The sequence below is a fragment of the Plecotus auritus genome (assembly GCF_963455305.1).
Source record: "Plecotus auritus genome assembly, chromosome: 4".
Classification (NCBI taxonomy): domain Eukaryota; kingdom Metazoa; phylum Chordata; class Mammalia; order Chiroptera; family Vespertilionidae; genus Plecotus; species Plecotus auritus.
Genome location: NC_137775.1, coordinates 179,778,480 through 179,799,581, shown reverse-complemented (window position 1 = coordinate 179,799,581; position 21,102 = coordinate 179,778,480). Strand labels below are relative to the sequence as shown.

At 45.1% G+C, this 21,102-nt stretch overlaps 1 protein-coding gene across 4 annotated transcripts in view; it reads left to right on the top strand.

The window, feature by feature from the left end:
• Positions 1-1,361: 1,361 nt before the first annotated feature.
• OSBPL3 (oxysterol binding protein like 3) overlaps positions 1,362-21,102 on the top strand; it is a 151,089-nt gene continuing 131,348 nt past the window's right edge. For 2 of the 4 annotated variants that reach the window (XM_080666458.1, XM_080666456.1), the window contains exons 1-2: positions 1,362-1,652; positions 19,197-19,314. The gene's annotated coding sequence lies outside the window, so the exon portion shown is untranslated. The remainder of the gene's footprint in view (positions 1,653-19,196; positions 19,315-21,102) is intronic. The other 2 variants (XM_080666459.1, XM_080666457.1) reach the window with 2 other exon arrangements.

Here is a 21,102-nt window from a genome sequence, read left to right as displayed (position 1 = left end):
CCTAGCGCGGTGAATGAAATGTGAATAGCATGGCTCTGGCAAGAGCCTCAGACACCTTAATTTGGGGTCAGCTGGGAAACTGGAAATATGTCGGGTGCCGCGGGTGGCAGATGGCACTGGAATTTAACATTCTGGAGCCCCTCCTGTGCCAGGCACCGAGCCAGGCGAGCGAGCTCCGTGAGGCAGGTTACACGGTCTTCAGGGCGGTTACACAGCTTGCCTTTGCTGTTCCCTCGGCCTGGACCGCTCTTTGGAGACCGGTTCCTTTTCGGGTTCAGGAATCTGCTTAAAAGCCACCTCCCCAGAGAGGCCCCCAGGGCGCTTCGCAGCTCCCGATCACACACATCATCGCTTTTGAAAGCTCAGCTTAGCAATTGCCTTCAGTGCTCACCAGCATTTCCTCGTTGGTTTATATTTGTATTTTCTTTGTTTATGGTCTGTCTCCCCACAAAAATATAAGCTCCGCGAGAGCAAGAACCTGGTGCACCATCGCGGCTGCACGCCCACAACTGGGCCGGACGCACGCAGTAGGCGCTCGGTAAATGTTAATTACCCTACCCGTTTGCAGGCTCCAAACTGACCCCAGGTGATCCGTTGCTTGCATTCATGCCAGGATCGAAGAGGAGCGAGTGGGCAGTCCAGTCAGGTGGACTTCATTGTTTTTCAAGGAGCTCCTGCGTTTTAATTTTAACTACGAAGCTTTCTCTCTGTCCTCCCACCCCCTGCACACGAACTGCAAAGAACAGAACAACCGCCCTCCTGGGTTTTCTCCTGGGACGCGGCACGAATCTGCATCACTGCCTCGGGATGTCAGGTCAGAGTCCAGCGTGGGGTCCCACGCCGAATGTCTGCCACCCTGTGCTGCAATCCTCCCTGCACCACCCATTGTTCTCCGTTCTCGATCCCTTTGCCTCAATTTGACTTCCTCAAGAGGTCGAGTCCTCTTTGCCTGTTCGACCACAAGTGTCCTCGGGAGCTTCTCCTTGAACCAGCCCCTCCCGCGCCGCCTTCCCTTCGCCCTCCCTCCCTGGCGGGAAACGCCCCTCCACAAATACTGATGGAGCACCCACGGCGCAAGGCAGCACGCTGGGCCGCTGGACGCCCCTTCCCAGGCCCCACGCAGCTCTCCCCTCCCGCTGCCCTTCGCACCTGTCGGGAACCCGTGGTACCGACTCCCTCGACTGCGTCATGGAATCCGTCCGCTTCTTCCTAGCGCATCGCCCCACCTCCTTCCCCGGAGCCGACTTTTGATTGGTGGGAGTGTGGGTCACTCTGCTGCCCCTCCCGTCTTCCCCGCCCTCCGCTCGTGGCCCCGCCCCATGGCGGGCTCAGGCCCCGCCTCCTCGCTCACCCCCTCCTGCTGATCCGCAGGCGACGAGCGCGAAGTTCTGGGCAAAGTCCTGGGAACTGGCGGCGCGGTCGTGGCGTCCGCGAGCTGGGCCCGACCAAGGGGCGCGAGCGCAGGACAGTTAGTGCGTGGCGCGGGCTCCGGCCTCTCTGTCCGCCAGCGAGTGGCCGTCCCCGCCCCAGTCTCCCGCAGCCGCTGCGGGAACTGTCAGCTGCGCATTGCGGGGGGACCAGGGAAGTCTCTTTGCCTCCTCCTGGGTCTGTGGATGGGAACTAGGTGGCGTCCCCGGCGGCAGAGCGTGCAGGTAAGCGCCGGACGCCTGTGGGAACGGTGCTGGGTGTGGTGGGGGCCCGGCGCCGGCGCGGGCTCGGCGGGGCTGCGATTTCGGAGCGGAGGGTGGGGGTGACCGCCAGTCTCTGCAAGACCGGGGTCAGCCTCCTGTCGCCGAGGGAGAACCGGCCGGTGGGGCCGCCCCGAGCCGGGGAGGTCGTCTCGGTGCCGGCGCCAGTCTCTATGGATGTGGGGTTTGAGTGCGCCCACCCTAGAGCTCGGTCCTTGGAGGGACGGTTTGGCTGGGATTGATGGCGAGAAGGCGCCGAACTCGCGGGCCTGGGTCGCGGGGGCGGAGGATGCGACGCCCAAGAGCTGTCCTGGGCTGCGGGGAGGCGCGCCGCCGCGGCGGGGCGGGAGGCACAGGAAACCTGGTTAATGGAGCTGAGCTCGGAGCTTTACCACATCCGCGCGTTGGGGCGCGGCGGGGGGAACCCGGGCGACGCTGGCCTTGCAGGCGCCCGCCTCTCCAGCCTCGCTCCCCCGGCCTGCTCCGCTTCGCGGTGCGCGGCGGAGGGCACTCGCCTCTTCGGGCTTCCCAGCGTCCTGAGCTTGGTGGTGGATCGCACTGACATTTCTTAAGCCTGGGCGCGCCGCCCTCCTTCGGTAATCAAACTTGCCCGCCACCTTTTGCCCACTTGTATGTTTCCTCCTCCATCTCACAAACCACCAGTCTCCTGAGTGTGGACTCTGATCGGAGGGGACTGTGAAGTTGTCTCTCGAAGTGTCTGGGGTTGAGGTACACGAAGTTCCCCAGGTGTTGCACTGACCCTCAGGGTTTGAGTACTGGGATGGAAGCATTTAGAAGTATTTTTAAGCTGCCGATGCAAAAGAGGTCCTTCCACAGGCAGGTGAAAGAGTAGGTCTGACTTCTGGTCATGTACATTCTACTCCCAAGCATCATACAAAGTGAGGTCCCCCTTCTGGCCAAAGGACACCAGTCAGGCAGGCCTGAACTGAAATGGATCCAAGCTACAGCCCTCCACCAACTTGCTAGCACGCCTCCCTGCTCCATGTTTCTCCTAGCGCTCCTCTCTGAAACTATGTCCTTGGGCTGTGTACTACCATCTGCCTTCCTCCACTAGAATGGAAAAGTAGCGATCTTATCCGTCTTGTTATCACTCTATCAATGTCAACCGCAATGCCTGACGCAATGCCTGACTCAATGCCTGACGCACACAGTAGGTATGCAAGAAATAGTTACTAAATGGGTGATGAAAATTTTTCTTTGCAATATGCAGAATGGTGATTTCATTGCTGGTTTTAATTTTCATGTTTATTCTTTTTTTTTTTTTCCTATTGGAAAAATTAAATACCAATAACTACTATTGATTGAGCACCTACTAAGAACTGGATATATACTGGGGACTTTGTGTAGATTACCTCATTAAACATTATAGTAGTCTTACTAGCTAGCTAGGTATTTCTAACCAGGTGGGAAATTGAGGCTCCAGCCGGTTAACCATTTTCCCAAGGTTATCCTGGCAGAACTAGAATTCCAGATCATTTTCTCTCTTTTGTTCTGGGCCTCTTCCAAGAAACTGAAATTGTTTTCTACCATTACGGTCAATAAGCATTTAGCTTTATTTGTGACAAAAGCTATTGCTTAGCCGAAAGAAGATTTGTTGTTTTCTCATTCAGATATAGTCTCAATAATAGTTAATAGTTATCTCACAGGCCAGATACTACTAGGCTGCCGTAAGCCCATAATATCTCTTTTAATCTTACAGATGAAGAAACTGCAGCCAAGCTCCAGGAACTTGCAGGATCCGTTGTAAATTGCTGAACTAGATTCTGTTAATGGTCCTTCTAACTCTAAACCTTTAGCTCCTTCACTCCACAGAAATGTGTCCTCCTCTTGCTGCTTAATTGGCAGTTACTTCATTATGGTAGAGTCCAGTGATACAATATATTAAAACGAACTGAGGTTGTTGGGCTACAAACTTTCTGCTGCCAATATCAAGTTTCTAGTTGCACTACTTTCTGAATTATTGAGGCTCTTACTGCCATTGATTTTTGTGGTTGAGTTTATGGTTTGTGGGCCTGGAAGTTGAGGGACTTTACTATAGGAGGAAAGGAAATTCTTTAACCTAACTTTAAATTTACTTTCACCTAGATCTAAAGAGAAATCCTATAGGTTTTGCCTGCTGTGCATCGGCGGCCAGACTTGATTCAGCCACAGAGTTGCCTTTGCTCAGACATTTGTTGCCTAGAAAGCTCGTTCATTGTGTCTTCTTGTGAAAACCCACATCTTTCAAGACTGACCTCATAAGCTACTTCCGCCAGAATAATCTCTCTGAACTCAATCTCTCACAGCATTAAAAACAACACACAAAAAACCCTGAGCGTCTCCAGTTCACTCTCTGACTACTGAGTATGTCGGGATTCTTACCATCAGCACTTCGGTCCTTTCATATTCCCCCATTTCCTCACCAGAGTGCCTCCTGACTTACATATTCACATGTACCGCCGCCTTCCTTTCTAGGTTGTAAATGCTTTGAAGGCAGGGCCAATATGCATTTTCTGTTTCTATCCCTCACATCACTAAGCCTGGTATCCTATCCATAGTACAACTTTATTTGGTTTTATTCTTTTTAAAAAAATAAATTTTTATTGATTTCAGAGAGAGAGAGAGAGGTAGAGAGAGATAGAAATATCAATAATGAGAGAGAATCATTGATTGGCTGCCTCCTGCATGTCCCACACTGAGGATTGAGCCCACTATCCAGGCATAGGGCCTGACAGGAATTTAATATAGGAGGAAAGGAAATTCTTTAACCTAAATTTAAATTTACTTTCACCTAAATCTAAAGAGAAATCCTGTAGGTTTTGCCTGCTGTGCATCGGCAGTCGAGTGCCTTCATCAGTTTATGATGAAGCAATAAAAATCCTAGTTATTAAAGTCCATGCAAAGCACCTATTGTGGTTGTTTTTACCTTGGAGATATTGCAAGATCTCAAACCCCTACACAAAGCAAACAGAGTAAATATCTTGCATCTTATATGCACTTTTTTTCACATAAATGGTATAATGTTATTAAAATATGTTAAAACTGTTATGGAGCCCTGGCTGGTTTGGCTCCGTGGATAGAGCGTCGGCCTGCGGACTGAAGGGTCCCGGGTTCGATTCTGGTCAAGGGCACATGCCTAGGTTGCGGGCTCGATCCCCAGTAGGGGACGTGCAGGAGGCAGCCGGTCAATGATTCTCTCTCATCATGGATGTTTCCATCTCTCTCTCCTCCCTTCTTCTCTGAAATCAATAAAAATATATTTTAAAAAAACTGTTATGGAATTTGAACTAAATTTTTGTCAGTGTTTTATTGATCAATGAATATTTTACATTTTTAACCTGATTTACCAGGTCATCTATGCATCAGCTCCTCTTAGCTCATTGCTCTGTGTGTTCCAGTCACAGTGAACTCAGTTCAGCCCCCTGCCACTCTCCCCGGGCCACGCAGTTTATGCGTAATCTTCTGTCCTTATAACCTTTTCTTCCTCCCCCATATTCCTCTGGCTACTTCCCATCATTCATCACGTTTCAGCATGGATGTCACTTGTAGGAAGCCCTCTGCCGCCTCCAAGTTGAAGTTAGAAAACACCCCTTTGCCTACTCATTTTATAGGGAGCAGTTATCACACTGATTGTAATTGTTGGTCACTTGACAGAATCTTCCCTGAAACCACTGAGTCTCATCTGGCTTACATTAGAATCGCTTAGGGTCCTTAAAAATTTTCCCTGACAAGCCCCCACTCCCAGAGTTTCTGGATCAAGTGGCTTGGGGTAAGGAGGGTTGTTTTCTTTTTTAAAGGAGTTTTCTCAGTCTATATTATAACTGGGTAGTATTCCATTGTGTGAATGTAACATGTTTTATCCAGTTACTTTATTCATATATATCTATATATCTATATCTATATATCTATATTTTAATTGATTTTAGATAGGAAGGGGGAGGGGGAGAGAGATAGAAAAATCAATGATGAGACTCTAACCCATAACCTGGGCATGTGCCCTAATTGGGAATTGAACGTGACCTCCTGGTTCATAGGTTGATGCTCAGTCACTGAGTCACATCAGCTGGGCTACTTCTTTTTGAATAACAGTTTTATTAAGATATAATTCACATTTTGTATAATTTACCCATTTAATGTATGCATTTCAATGGTTTTTAGTATATTCACAGTTGTGCAACCATCACCATAATTAATTTTAGAATATTTCATCATCCAAAAGAAATCTGCACTCAACTATTAATCTATTTCATATATTAATGGATTTGCCTTTTCTGTACATTTCATGTAAATGGAATAATGCAATATGTGTTTTTTCTCTTAGCATGTTGTATTCAAGATTCTTACCTGTTGTGGCATGAATCATTACTTAATTCCTTTATATAACACCCCATTGTATGTATATACCATGATTTATTTATCTATGTGCTAGTTGATGAAACTATTTTTTTTTAACTGGTATTTTTTTAAAGCTTCCCCAAACAGTCCTAATGTGCAGTCAGGAGCTAAACACGGAGTTTTTTTGAGTCTTGTTCTTTGTTGTGTCTTGGGGCTAGAACAGTGCCTGGCAAAAGATAGATGTTTAATAAATATCAGAATGAATAAAGCAATTTACTGAAAATGTAACTCCCATTGCGTTGGTGTCATAAAAAATATTGTCATTAAAAAGAGATATTCATAGTTGATAGTTTAGATTTTGGTTTGAACAAATCAACTGTTAACAAAATTATGAGATAATCAAGGAAATTTGAACATGGATAAAATGCTATGATTGCTAGGATTTGCTTCAAAATAATTTGGGGGTTGGAAAGAGTATAGAAGAAACATGGCTGTTGGGGAGTTAGTGATTACTGAAGCAAGGTGATGAGTTCATGAGGTTTTTAATACTATTTTCTATAGTACCTGCTGTCTTCTGGGGTGCCATTGTGCACATGTGGCTATTGAGCATTCAAAATGTGGCTAATCTTTATTGAGATGTGCTATAAGTGTAAAATACACACTAAGTTTCAAAGAGTTTGTACAAAAAAGAATAAAATTATCTCAATAATTTTTTATCATTTATATGTTGAAATGATAATATTTTGGATACATCATTCTACATAATAAAAGGCTAATATGCAAATGACCGAATGGTGGAATGACCGGTCACTATGATGCGCGCTGACCACCAGGGGGCAGACACTCAACGCAGGAGCTGCCCCCTGGTGGTCAGTGTGCTCCCACAGGGGGAGTGCCGCTCAGCCAGAAGCCGGGCTCACAGCTGGCGAGTGCAGCAGCAGTGGTGGGAGCCTCTCCCGCCTCCGTGGCAATGCTAAGGATGTCTGATTGACGGCTGAGGCCCACTAAGCCATCAGTCGGACATCCCCCCAGGGCTCCCGAACTGCGAGGGTGCAGGCCAGGCTGAGGGACCCCCCCTACCCCCCGCCAAGTGCACGAATTTCGTGCACCAGGCCTCTAGTAATGTATAATTAAAAATAATTATATCTGTTTCCTTTTGTACTTTTTTAATTGGATACTTAAATAAAATTAAAATTACACATTTGGCCCCTATTACATTCCTGCTGGATAGTGCTGCTGAAAGTGTAACTTTTGTATATGCTGGGAAATTTTTTGTAATAAGATAAAACTACCAAAGACATCTGAATTTTCAAAAACTGGAATAAAATGTTTTCTGTAAAGGATTCCTCTTACACGTAAAGACCGGCACATATGGGTGACTTCAGAGATGATCCTTTGTAGAAGCTGTAGCAGGCAGGCTGCAGTCCAGGGTCATCCCTGGGCTTATGTCATCCCTGTGAGCATTAAAAAATTCCTCTATAGTCAGTGGAGCAGCAGCATGAGGAAGTCAAAGAATTTCTCCTTTAGCTAGTCAGCTGATGCTTTTGTATTTGGTTAAACATTTTCTTCTTCAACTTGAAAAAATTTAGAAAATGCAACGGTAATTTCATTGTTCTTAATCACGTTGTTTATACCCTAAAATTGAATTTTCCTTGGACTGGCTTCATAATCACTCGATGAGTAAATCTGTTTGTTTGGGAGCCAGACAGTGATTGTTTCTAGACTCCCCATGACTCTTGGGGTATGAGTGGACTATGTTTCTTAAATAATAATAACAATAATATGTGGATTTTAAGCTGAGAAACAAGTCAATTTCATATAAATTTCTTTAGATGAACACCATGTCGCTGTCTAGGTTGTCTGCTCACAAAATAATAGCCAAGGTAATAAACCCAGTTCTCTGAGAGGTGTGGGCTAGACAACCCCAAAGGATGTTCTTTCTCATTGGTGATTTCAGGAGAGAGTGGACCTGAATTGAAAAATCGCTTGAATGTGAAAGTACAAAGAAATTAAATTGCAACAAGCAGCCCCGCAAGAGATCGTCATTCTGTGGGTCAAACACTTTTCTCAATATAACACGTGTGTTAAAAAGTGGCACTGTAATTAAAGATTCCCGTACTTGTTTTCTGTCTTGATATCAAATGCAATATAAGAAATTTAAAGTTACAGTTTGAATCTTATAAAACAAAAATTCTTCTCCAAATCGTTTGTGGTGGGCAGTGATCTGAAATGTTTAGAAGCAAAAGCTAAATATTTTTCTAATTTCACAAACATGGTTAAACTTGAAGGAAATACCTTCCTAGGATGAATGCATGCAGTAGGATGTTTGTTCATACATTAAATAAGTACTGATGGAGCACGCACATGGTGTGCCAGGCACCGCGCTGGGCACAGGGCACCTGGAGGTGAAGTAGGTAGATGTGTTGCCTCCCATCTAGGGGATGACAGTTAGAAGGGGGTATAGGTATTAAACAGTCGCAGAGAATTCAATTAGAACTGAGACATGTGGATCAAAGGGAACGAGTCTGCATTTTAATTGGGACCCTGGAGAGAGAAGTTCCTTTTTTCTCTGGGTCATGATTCAGGCTATTAATGGTCTGAAGTGGAGGAGGAAAGCGAATGTGGCTGGGGAATCCTCGGAGGAGCTGGACATGGGAAGTCCCGCCCTTTTGTTTCTGCTGCTTGCAGGAGGTCAGGTGGCAGCGAGGCGGTGGAGGGGTTTACTTCCTCTTCCTAGAGGTAATTACTGTGGTGCTACCTGTAGGTTTATTTGCTGTGGGCAATTTAATCCAAAGTTGTGTTTTTAGTACCTTTGTAACAAACTGAATAAGGTCTGACAACCTGTTCTCCAGCATAACCATGAAAGGCTCTTAACATAACTTGCTGGAGCCCTGGCTGGGTAGCTCAGTTGGTCAGAGTGTCCTCCCGATATGCCAAGGTTTTGGGTTCCCTCTCCTGTCAGGGCACATACAAGATTCAACCAATGAATGCCTGAATACATGGGACAACAAATCTCTCTCTCTCTCCCCCTCTCTTCCTCCCTCCCTCGCTCCCCCTCCCTCTTTCACTTTCTCCCTCTCTCTAAAATCAATAAAAAAACAATAACTTGCTGGCTCCAATTCTGGTGTAGCTCAGATGTCTAGCAGCTGAGATAAAGTGAGTTAGGGGTATCTGAAGGCCTCAGAGCATAAAGGGAAGACCCATGGGTTTTTCTCGCAGGTTCAGAGCTGCCTCAAGCAAATGTTTAGTGTATATAGAATGAACTCCTTTGGAGCTTGTCGGAGGCATTAGGGAATGGGGAACATCCTGCCTTAAAGATGACCGCGGAACAATGACAGTATTTGCTCTTTGGTTCTCCAACATCCACTTGCCCTTCCAGGTTCCCTTTGAGGACACTCCTTGCCTTGGGATATGACCCGTTGGGACCAGATGAGGGCCCCATTCTCCGTGGCCATGGGTGGCCCTGTGAGCCTCCCGCAGGAGTCTGGGTCCAATGCTGGGGGTCATGCAGATTCTGCTGCCTAGGGTGTGTTCCCGTTCGGTCCCCACTGCTGTGGTCTCGCTTCCGGTCTCCTGAAGCTGTGCCACTGCTTGCTTCTCCAGCCTCCCTTCAGTTCCTCAAACTGATGTTTCCCAGTACATTTTCTCTGGTTTTATTTGCCCGATTGGTTTCTGTTGCTTCTACCCAAAGAACCCCTGACTATCAAAGGCCTAGAGAGGCTTAAGTAGTTTACCCACCGTCACAAAGGGAACGAGGGCTGGAGCTGGGGTGGAGGCTGGCCATTTGGCCTCTACTGCCAAGTGTTGACTAAAAGGCCCTCCTGGGTGGTGGGAAGCACAGGACTAGGAGTCAGAGAGGAAGAATGTGGATCCAGTCCCAGCAGTGCCTCTGCCTCTGTGGCTAGAGGAACACAGAAAGAGCGACTGGAGATGCTTTTGCAGGAAAGTGGGCATTTGCGCCAAGCCTTGGAGGACACGGAAGATTGAGACGAGGGAAGGGACTGGATGTTAGGTAGACAGGACGGTGCAGGCAGAGAATGCAGGAGGAGCCAATGCAGAGCATTTTAAGGAATGATGAGCCCTTCAGTTTGTTGAGGACTTTCTAAAAAATTGGTTTGAGAGAGAGAGAGGAAAGAGAGAGTGAAACATCAATTTGTTGTTCCACTTATTTATATGTATATTCATTGATTGGTTCTTGTATGTGCCCTGACTGGGGATTGAACCTGCAACCTTGGCGTATGGGGATGATGCTGTAACCAGCTAAGCCACCCCACCAGGGCCGAGAAGGACTCCTTTAAATGGTAAATTTCCTGAATCTATGTGTCCAATGATGACGATTTAGTGTTTTTTTTTGTTTTTTTATGAAGCTTGTGTTCTGGCAATAAACCTGTTGAGAAACAGCTAGCTTAGACATTTTGAACATTTATTGTCCCATAACTTCAAAAATCACTGCTCACACAGAAAATATTTCTACTGATAACTGATATCTGTGTCAAAGAAGAACAATTGAATATTTTCTCCAAAAGTAGCCTTTGTTTTCACAATTCTTGGTGTAATTATTACAGTTTATAGACAAAGGCTTTGGCCCAGGAAAACTCAGCATTGTTATTCCCATTTCAATCAGCACACACTCAGGTTTGTTTTGGAAATACTTCCTAAGCTGATGCGAACCCGCAAGGTAAGAAGTTGTGCACGGAGTGCCAGCTGAGACTTTCAGTACATTCATCTAGTCCGGTCACGGACAGCAGAGTGTTGAACAGTTAAGTCATTACTGAATTGATCACCCAGTTCTAGACATGACGTCAGCCTCATTAAGCCAAGATAAATGGCAGGTGACCGAAGACTCTCCAAGGCATTCGCTATTTCTGATTTGATATCACTCACACGGTCTGTGACTGTCTTCCAGCATACTTCATTGTTTTCAGTTACAATACCAGCAATATCACAATCTTCTCTGACTTCACACCTGAGTTTACATGTCATCTCATACACTGAGGGAGAAAGAAATGTGGTATGTGGATCCTCTAGTAATACCTGCCTCCGCCGGGGTTCGCAGGAGCCCCCCAAGGGTGTCGCAAGAAGCTGGGGTCCAGGTGGGTCCCTCCCACACGCCCTGCTGAGGCCCAACTGCCTGAAGGTCCACAAAGGGGCCCGCAGGTGCAGCGAGCACCTAGCCACTCCACAGCCATGACTTCTGGCACCCTCTCTTAGTTAGCTGGCTTTTTGACTCGAGCTGAATTTGCCTATTTTGGTGGTGTATTGTTCATCTTCTTTTCACTTTATCTGTCAGTAAATATGGGCTGGAAGCTCTCTTTGCCTGAAGATGGTGAATAGGGAATAAGGAGAGAGTGGAGGTGAATAAATAAATGATTATTTGTTGACATATTTTATGTGCATGATTTATGTATGACTTATGCTAAGAAGTAATATTCCTCTTACAACACACACACACATCCCGTCTCTATGCTTTAGAGAGGCATTGTGCTTGTATCTTCAGTCCTTTTACCTGGGAAATACCCGTGCGCACAAACAGGCTGAAATTTCACCCTCGCGTTTCAACAGTCTTTAGACTACAACAGTAGTCTTAAGTTTGTTGCATGCGTGCCATTAGGAATAACAGCAACAATGAGGAGTCAGATAGGAAAAGAATAACTGTGGCCTAAACATGGTTCAGAAAACGGACAGCATGACTTCTTCATGCCGACCAGCTCATACTCCTGACTTGTAATTCCTGTTTTTCTAGTTTGATCCCAGGCCAAATGGCATTCCAGTGTGCTTGTTCCTTTCAGTTCTGCATCATTCGTTTCTTTCTTAAGGACCTGGAAGCCTCTTTTGTTCTCTGGCATGAGCAGGTCTTCTTTTCAGACGGTATGCGTGCCGGTGGATGTACCTGGGTGTGGATGTTTATATGAGATAGCTGCCTCTCCTGATCCACAGATTAAGACACCTTTGTCTTGACAAATGCCTGGAAACTAGGAAGATAGGATGCTGGAATCTGGGTCTTTGTAAATGTGTGCTGTGCGGTTCTGAGAGATGCCCTGATTTCCCTCATTGCTAAGAACTTCACAGATTAGTTGGACAAAATAACCATGTTCTCGGACTTGCACTAGGTAGTTACCTCATGCAGAGGTTCAGCACGTCGTGGATTTCCTCACATCCCCGAGGGGAGTACTGTTTCCCCTCTGCTCTCTCCCAGGAGTCGTGTAGAACTAGCCAAGTGGTGATAGATGGGAAGGGGTCCTGGAGGAAATGAGAGCCATGTGATTGCTAGCTGGGCGGGGAGCCAGCTGGAGGAGTGTGGCCTGGTGAACGGGACGCAGTTATCACGGTCTGTGACGGGTTTCTCTGGGGCAGTGGTCTCAACGTCAGCAGCATCAGAATGACCTTCAGGGCTTGTAAAACCACAGATTCCTGGGCCCCACCCCAGAGTTTCTGATTTGGTGGATCTGTGGTAGGACCCACGATTCTGTGTGTCTAACAAGTTCTCAGGTGATGTGGATGCTGCGGGGCCAGGTACCCCTTTGAAAATCCAAGTGCTGGTTCATTAGGCAAAAGACTCTGAGTCTCCACCAGCCCTGAGCCTGCTCTGATTTAGGGGAAGAGCTAGAGAATTTGGTTATCATAATGCCCATATTTTGTATAGCATGTCCGTATTTGTAAATCACTTTAATTTACTTTGCTTCTTACAAAACCAAACCAAACCGTGTGGGTAGGCAGGATGGGTATTGACCTTGTTGCAAGGTGGGGAGAATCAGACTGAAGACCTTGGGTTAGGAAGTGACTTACCCAAGGGGCAAGTGGCAGAGCTGAGACTTGTACCTGAATTTTCTTCCTGTGACCTTATTTAGCCCTAGTGTTCCTTGTCTTTAATGCTAGTGAAAAGCTTGCAGAGCATGTACGCTGATAACACTCAAAGTTTGTGTTAATCACTCTTCATACTAAAACAGCTTTTCACTTAGAACAGTTTTAGATCCACAGAAAGGTTGTGAAGATAGTACAGAGAGTTACCCACTTTGTTTCCCCTTACATTAGTAAGGTACATTTGTCACAATTAGATGAACCAACACTAATATATTACTACTAGAGGCCTGGTGCACGAAATTCGTGCACGGTTGTGTGTGTGTCCCTCAGCCCAGCCTGCACCCTCTCCAATATGGGACCCCTAGGCCTACCAGGATCGGGCCTAAACGGGCAGTCGGACATCCCTCTCACAATCCAGGACTGCTGGCTCCCAACTGCTTGCCTGCCTGCCTTCCTGATTGCCCCTAACCACTTCTGCCTGCCAGCCTGATCACCCCTAACCACTCCCCTGCCAGCCTGATTGATGCCTAACTGCTCCCCTGCCAGCCCGATTGCCCCTAACTGCCCTCCCCCTGCAGGCCTGGTCACCCCTAACTGTCCTCCCCTGCCGGCCTGATCGCCCCCAACTGCCCACCCTTGCAGGCCTGGTCCCTCCCAACTGCCCTCCCCTGCTGGCCATCTTGTGTCCACAGGGGGGCAGGATCTTTGCCCACATGGGGACAGCCATCTTGTGTGTTGGAGTGATGGTCAATTTGCATATTACTCTTTTAATTAGATAGAGTAGAGGGCTGGTGCATAGGTGAGGGCCAGCTGGTTTGCCCTGAAGGGTGTCCCGGATCAGGGTGGGGGTTCCCTTGGGGCGTGGGGTAGCCTGGGCAAGGGTCCTTGTGGTGGTTTGCAGGCCAGCCATGCCCCCTGGTGACCCAAGCGGAGGCCCTGGGATCTGGGATTTATTTATCTTCTACAATTGAAACTTTATAGCCTTGAGCGGAGCCAAGCCTCCTGCTTGCTCCATGGCTGCAGCCGTTTTTGTTGGGATTTATTTATCTTCTATAATTGAAACTTTGTAGCCTTGAGTGGAGGCCTAGGCTGGCCAGGGTGTGCGGAAAGCTTGGCTTCCTCCATCGCCGGGGGCAAATCAAGCCTCCTGCTCTCTCCAGCTCTGTGGCTGCCACCATTTTTGTTGGGATTTATTTTTCTTCTATAATTGAAACTTTGTAGCCTTGAGTGGAGGCCTGGGCCCGCCAGGGTGTGCGGAAAGCTTGGCTTCCTCCATTGCTGGGGAAACCCAAGCCTCCTACTTGCTCCAGGGTGGCAGCCATCTTGGTTGGGTTAATTTGCATACTCTCTCCTGATTGGCTGGCAGGCGTGGCTTGTGGGTGTAGTGGAGTGATGGTTAATTTGAATATTACTCTTTTATTAGACAGGACTAGTGGTCCAGTGCATGGATTTGTGCACATTGAAAGGATATTAATTAGAAGAAATATTTTAATATCGCTATTTGCCCTTTCTCTATAATAGAAAGGTCAGGAAAGGAAATTAGTAAAATGTATATGAAAATAATATATAAATTGATTAATAAATAGACAATAACAACATGATATAACAACAAAGACATGATATAAAAACAACAAAAACATATAAAAACAACATTGTAAAAACAGTGACTGATAAATTGATTAAACTTATTCTAATATCTCCCTGTATACCACATTAAGAGTAAAAACACTTTCAGAGTGCTTGATTAATTTCCCTTGTGATGAAGTATTTACAACTTTAACGTCACATGCTCTTTGAAAGCGACATATAACTGACCATGTCTGAAAACGAGTTCAGGTGTGAATATTCCTACTCTGTCTAGAGTTTGTCCTCGTGAGTTATTTTTTTTTTTAAATATATTTTATTGATATTTCACAGAGAGGAAGGGAGAGGGATAGAGAGCTAGAAACATCGATGAGAGAGAAACATCGATCAGCTGCCTCCTGCACACCCCCTACTGGGGATGTGCCCGCAACCAAGGTACATGCCCTTGACCGGAATCGAACCTGGGACCCCTCAGTCCGCAGGCTGACGCTCTATCCACTGAGCCAAACCGGTTTCGGCATGTCCTCGTGAGTTATTAATAGTCATTGCAAATGCTGGCATCACAGGAAACTGTCTTCGAATTAATTTAAATGGGAGGCCAGTGTCAGACGGGGACAAATCAATTCTTGGAATCAGAACAACCTCTCCTTCCGCAGATCCTGTTAATACTTCAGCTTTGATTATTAGGTTGCAATCTTTTGATAATAAATCCAGTGCCATTACAAAGATCCCATTCGCTATTAAGATTTCTCAGTAGCATGATGATTGCACCTACATATTCTGTCTACCATGTTGCTTGCTTTCAGCTTCAGAATGTCAACAAAAACAACCACATTCATGATTGACAATGACAGATCGAAACACACGTATGCGATTGGTGCCAGTGAGACCTTTATATGTATCGCACATGCATGAGTCAATGTTTACTGGTTGGTTGGACATACAGATGTACAGTCACTTATATATATAGATCAGCGAAAGCTTATACTTTATCCAGGTTTTCTTAGTTTTTACCTAATGTCCCTTTCCTATTCTAGGATCCCATTCGGGCTTCAGCATTGTTTAGTCATCATATCTCGTCAGGCTCTTCTTGGCTGTCACAGTTTCTCAGGCTCTTCTTGTTTTTGATGACCTTGATAGTTTTGAGGAATACTGGTCAGGTATTTTGTAGAATGTCCCTCAGTTGGAATTTGTCTGATGTTTTTCTCATGACTAGAATAGGATGATGGGGCCCTGGCCAGGTAGCTCGGTTGGCTGGAGAGTCTTCCCTATATGCCAAGGTTGCAGGTTCCATCCCCGATTAGGGCACATACAAGTGTACAAGTGTCCACCAATGAATGCATGAATAGGTGGAACAACATATTGATGTTCCTCTCTCGTTTCCTTTCTCTCTGTCCAAAATCAGTAATAATAATAATAATAATAAACTAGGGTTATGGATTTTGGGGAGGAAGACCACTGAGGTAAAGTGCCATTCTCATCACATCATGTTGAGGATACATACTGTCAACATGCTTTATCACTGCTGATGTAGACCTTGATCCCTGGCTAAGGCAGTGTTGGTCATGTTTCTGCACTGTCAACTTATTCTTTTCCCAGCCCACAATGTGCAGCCCACACCAAGGTTGGGAAGTTTCATTCCATTTCCTCAAGGGGCAGAGTATCTACATAATTTATTATGTAGGTTTGCCTATCCTCCTCTGTTTGTTTGTTTGTTTGTTCATTCATTCATTCAATCAATCAGTGTATCAGTATGGATTCATGGATATTTATTTGGGTTATAATCCATTAGCCTTCTATTGATTTCAGTGCTCCAGTTCTTCCAGATTTGACCAGTAGGAGCTTCTTCAGTTGACTCCTGTGTCCCTTTGACATAGCCCAGTATTGTCGGTGTTGGAAGCGCCTGTACATGCTTACTTTCTGGCACAAGAAGATGCTTTGGAATCTCATCTTGTGTAATTCCTGTCTCAGCCCTAGAATCACATTTTTAATATTGATCTGCAGCCACTGAATTGATTTCACTGTCCACCTCCGAGTCACCTCCCACAGTGAAAAACATCAACCTGTCCACCTGTTAAAAATAAGGAAATTGGCACCTTGGAAGGTGAAATGGCTTATGCAAGGTCACATGTAGTTGTTAGCAAAGCCGGGGCCATGACCCCGTCCAGGTCTCGTTCCCTGGACTTGTAGCATGCTGTCAAATTCTGCCATTCAGAACCTGGTTTCGCATACTCCCCTCACCCATACCGTGGCAATCAGATGTGAATTCAACTGGGTATGCTACCGTCTACTCAGGACGGATACATCAAAAAGGGACAAAGACCGCTGGCCAGATTCCTACAGTAAGTCTGTGTTTTCCTATCGGAATGTGGCTTTGTAATGGTAAGTGAGTGAAAAACCCACAGAAGTGACTGCTGACATCTGCACGTTGTAACTGAGGTTTCACCACATGCCTGGCCTCTGTTTTGTTGGGAAGGGGCCAGAAGAGAGGCTTGTAGAAGCCACACATTTTTTATTTGGGGTTTCCTCCTTTCCAAGGGGCAGGCAGAATGGTTAATTCAAACTCACTTCATCCTATGAACTTCTGGGATCCTCCACAAGACAGAGCTGGATAGACAAGTTTTTGGTGTTCTAAAGGCTTAAACGACCTGGCGTAAGGATCTGGTGTGCCTAGTCAATCACACCAAGAAGCTCATTTTCTTTTGTGGGAGGAAATAATTCAGTGTTCTGTAGAGGCAGGAAATAACAAAGGACAAACTTATTTCATATTTGCTTCTTAGATGTTCCATTTCAAAATACATTTTTTGATCTGTTAATAATTGAAGGTGGGTGCTTGGGCTGAAGAATTATTCCTTAAAGGGGTTTAAAGGAATAAACCCCTTTGAAGGCAGCAGTGATGTATTAGGACATTTTGTTTGCAAATAACAGGAACCCATCCAGCTTAAGGACTATTTAAAAGAAAATGTTATTTGCTTACGTTGCTAAAACGTCTATTAGTAATCCTAGCTTCAGGCATAGCTGCATCTAGGTGTTCAACTCATGTCATCAGGGCCTTGTGTCTTGTCATCTCCTGGCCTGTTTTCATCTGGCTTCATTCTCAGGCGAGCTTTCTCCGTGTGGTTACCTGTCATAAGCTATAGGCCTATTTCCTACTCTTCTGCAGGTGCTGTTGCCTCTCATTGTCCCTGCCTTTGGTCATGCCCCTAACCCTGAACCAATAACTGGGGACAGAATCATAGGGGCCATCACTGGCCAGCCAGGGGTCGGGAAGGGATGGTTTCTCACAGGAAGATTGAGTGGCCGAAGGATGAGTTGGCTGGACAAAAATAATGGATGTCGTTCCTTTGCAGTGTTGTGAACACTTAGAGTAAATGCCTGATGAATGAGTCAATGCTCAGCTCTAAAGCTATCCATGCATTTGTTTATTTAGTCCCTCCCCAAGCCACTCGTTTATTTTGTGAGTTCTTCTAGAACAGGGGTGGGGGACGCCCGGCCCGGGGGCCATATAAGCCCAGGGAAATCACTTGGTCTGACCCTGCCAAGGCATTAGGGGTGAGTTTATTAAATGTTTGACCAAATAGAGCAGACTAATTTTTAAGTTGATAATTTTGTATGGCCCGAGAATGATACTATAAATAACCAAATGGCCCTTGGCAGAAGAAAGGTTCCCCACCCCTGTTCTAAGAGGGAAGTAGTTACTCGGATTAATGTACTAACCAGTGGTCGGCAAACTCATTAGTCAACAGAGCCAAATATCAACAGTACACGATTGAAATTTCTTTTGAGAGCCAAATTTTTTAAACTTAAACTTCTTCTAACGCCACTTCTTCAAAATAGGCTCGCCCAGGCCGTGGTATTTTGTGGAAGAGCCACACTCAAGGGGCCAAAGAGCCGCATGTGGCTCGCGAGCCGCAGTTTGCCGACCACGGTATTAACCTGACTGCCAGCCCTTTTCAGCCCCTCAGTAAGTGCTCTTCTTGCTGTTTTATTGCTAATTTCAGCTGTTCTTAGCTAGATGTGGTGACCCTCTCTTTAAATTTGTTTAACCAGGTCAGTGTTAGACAATTTATGTTTGGTTATGGCTGAATGGTCAGCATAGATGCCTTTAATAAATCTGCTTTCATAAAGGAGGTAACTTCCAATCTTCCTTTTTCCCTTAATGCCATTCCTAGCTCAGATAACATTGGTAGTTAACTCTAATTCTTCCTTCTGTAAGCGAGAATAATTATTTTTTATTGTTTCATGAGTGAAGAATTACTTATTCCAGATTTTTAAAAAATTTAATTGAAAGTTTGATCATTCAGATCTCTTGCTTGTTTTCATTGTTTCTACCTGCCTTCTGCAAATTTCACCATTCATTAGCACCTTTGCCTGAAAGCGGACAAGATGAGGTCAAGGGGTGTAATAAAACCTTGACAACATCTTTTTACTTATCTCTTTCTGAGGGGGCTCCTTACTTGGTGATGTTTCTGTGCAAAACCAGTTTTGTACATTGCCCCACATCCGTGGTCGGCAAACTGCGGCTCGTGAGCCACATGCGGCTCTTTGGCCCCTTGAGTGTGGCTCTTCCACAGAATACCATGGCTTGGGCGAGTCTATTTTGAAGAAGTGGCGTTAGAAGAAGTTTAAGTTTAAAAAATTTGGCTCTCAAGAGAAATTTCAATCGTTGTACTGTTGATATTTGGCTCTGTTGACTAATGAGTTTGCCGACCACTGCCCCACATGAACGGTGATGGATTATCTGTGAATTTCAGTTAATCATCCCTTTGGTATCTCCCTTCACAATAGGACATTGAAAGTTGGCTGCAAAGTCACCTCCTCCTGGTGGTTGCCGAGACTTCAGATCTTTTCCATTGAGCCCTATGGAGATCAAGTTAAAATGAATTAATGCCAAGTGCAGAAGAGGGTAAGTGTTTGGGCCTGTTCATCAGTCTCAAAGTGCCTGCTATTTCTACATTCCACAGCCCAATAGAAAAGGTTTTTAAAAGTCTGTCTCCATTGGCACAGATAAATTGAGCTTACTATACATTGATTTCATTTTGTCCATTTCTGTGTTTATTTGAAGCATTGCTTGACTAGTTCAGTGCCATCATTCCCCACCCCCCGCCCCCCCGCCCCGACCCCCACCCCTTTTTCTGATCTCAAAGCGTTTGTATCTGGGCTATGGTTGAGGTTCACGAAAACCATTTTGATTAGGTTGCTCATTCATTCATATACTACCTAAGCAGGGCATGCCTTGATATTATGAGAATATTTTTAGAAGACTAATGAGGTGGAAGGGTTTGTGTTTCATTTCCCTTGGTTTCCCTCTAGTATTCAGACACCTGCATTTGTCATTAATTATTACTTCCATGACACTCTCTTCCTTTGTCTGCCGTGCAGAGTTTGAAATAATAGTGGGAGGGAAGGTGGGCGCTGAGGCAGATATCTGCATTGGAATAAATAGCTTGGGGTGGGTTTCTTTTTAGTAGCAGAACAGAAAGCTTATTTAAGAGTAATTGCTATTTTGGTACCATTTTGAAAAGGTTTTTTGTCTTTTCTTCTTTTTCTGCAATCGTTGCTGGTTCCCTATAGCTGATCTCCTCTGGTCACCTCCTTTTTTTCTTAAACAATTCTGAATACCATGGGTGGCCTCTGCATGGCTTCAGGAATAGATCATTGCTTTCTCTGGGACCTCTTGTTAGTAGTAGGCTCTTGGGTCAAACCAGTGCAAGACAGTTGGGGTGCAAGTAGCAAGTGCTCACTATGACATTTAAAAACATTTATTCATGAAAGGTATTTTAAAAGAAATATATTTTCTTTTGGAGGTTCAGCCGATTGCTTCTCTTTTATTTTAGGTAAACTTTTTATTGAAATGTAACTCACCTGCAAAAAAGTATACACAGCAGAAATGTATAGTTTAATGAGTTTTCATAAGATGAGTGCATGTATGTAACCAGCATCCAGATCAAGAAACAGAATATTACCACTTCCTCAGAAGCTTCCTTATATCATCCCCAGTCCCTATGGCTACTCCTAAGGGGTCCCCTGACTTGTGACACCATCAGATTAGCTTTGCCTATTTTTGTAACTTAAACGACTCTTTAGGTCTGTGAGATTCGCTTATATTTTGGTGTGATGTTTGGTTTTGTTTGTTCCCTTTGCTGTTAGAATTGCATTGTCTGAATGCCAGCATTTGTTTTTTCATTACTATTGATAAACATTTGGGGTTTCCCCTTTTAGGCTGTTACAGTTAATGCTGCTATGAACGTTCTCATAGATAGCTTCTGGTGAATGTGTGTGTGTATCAACTGTAGACCTAGGAGTAAAATTTCTGGGCACAGGGTTGGCAAAATGTGTAACTTTGTTGGTTTACCTCATTTTCCAGAGTGGTTGTACCAACTTCCCCCAGCGGTATATGAGTTCTAGTTCAGCTACATCTGTGCTTGACAGTGTCTGTCTTTTTCATTTTAGCCATTCTGTTGGATGCTAATGGTATCTTGTGATTTTAATTACATTTCCTTGATTACTAAAGAAGTTGATCACTTTTTCCAGAGTTTATTGGAGATTAGTACCTCACCTAAAAAAATACTTTGATCTTAGTTATGTTCCTTACTCATATAAGTCACAGCCACAATTTCAGTGTTAAACAACACTAAATAAAAGAACTCAAAATAAGAATTTTATTAGCATTTATTATGTTGTGATATGAACT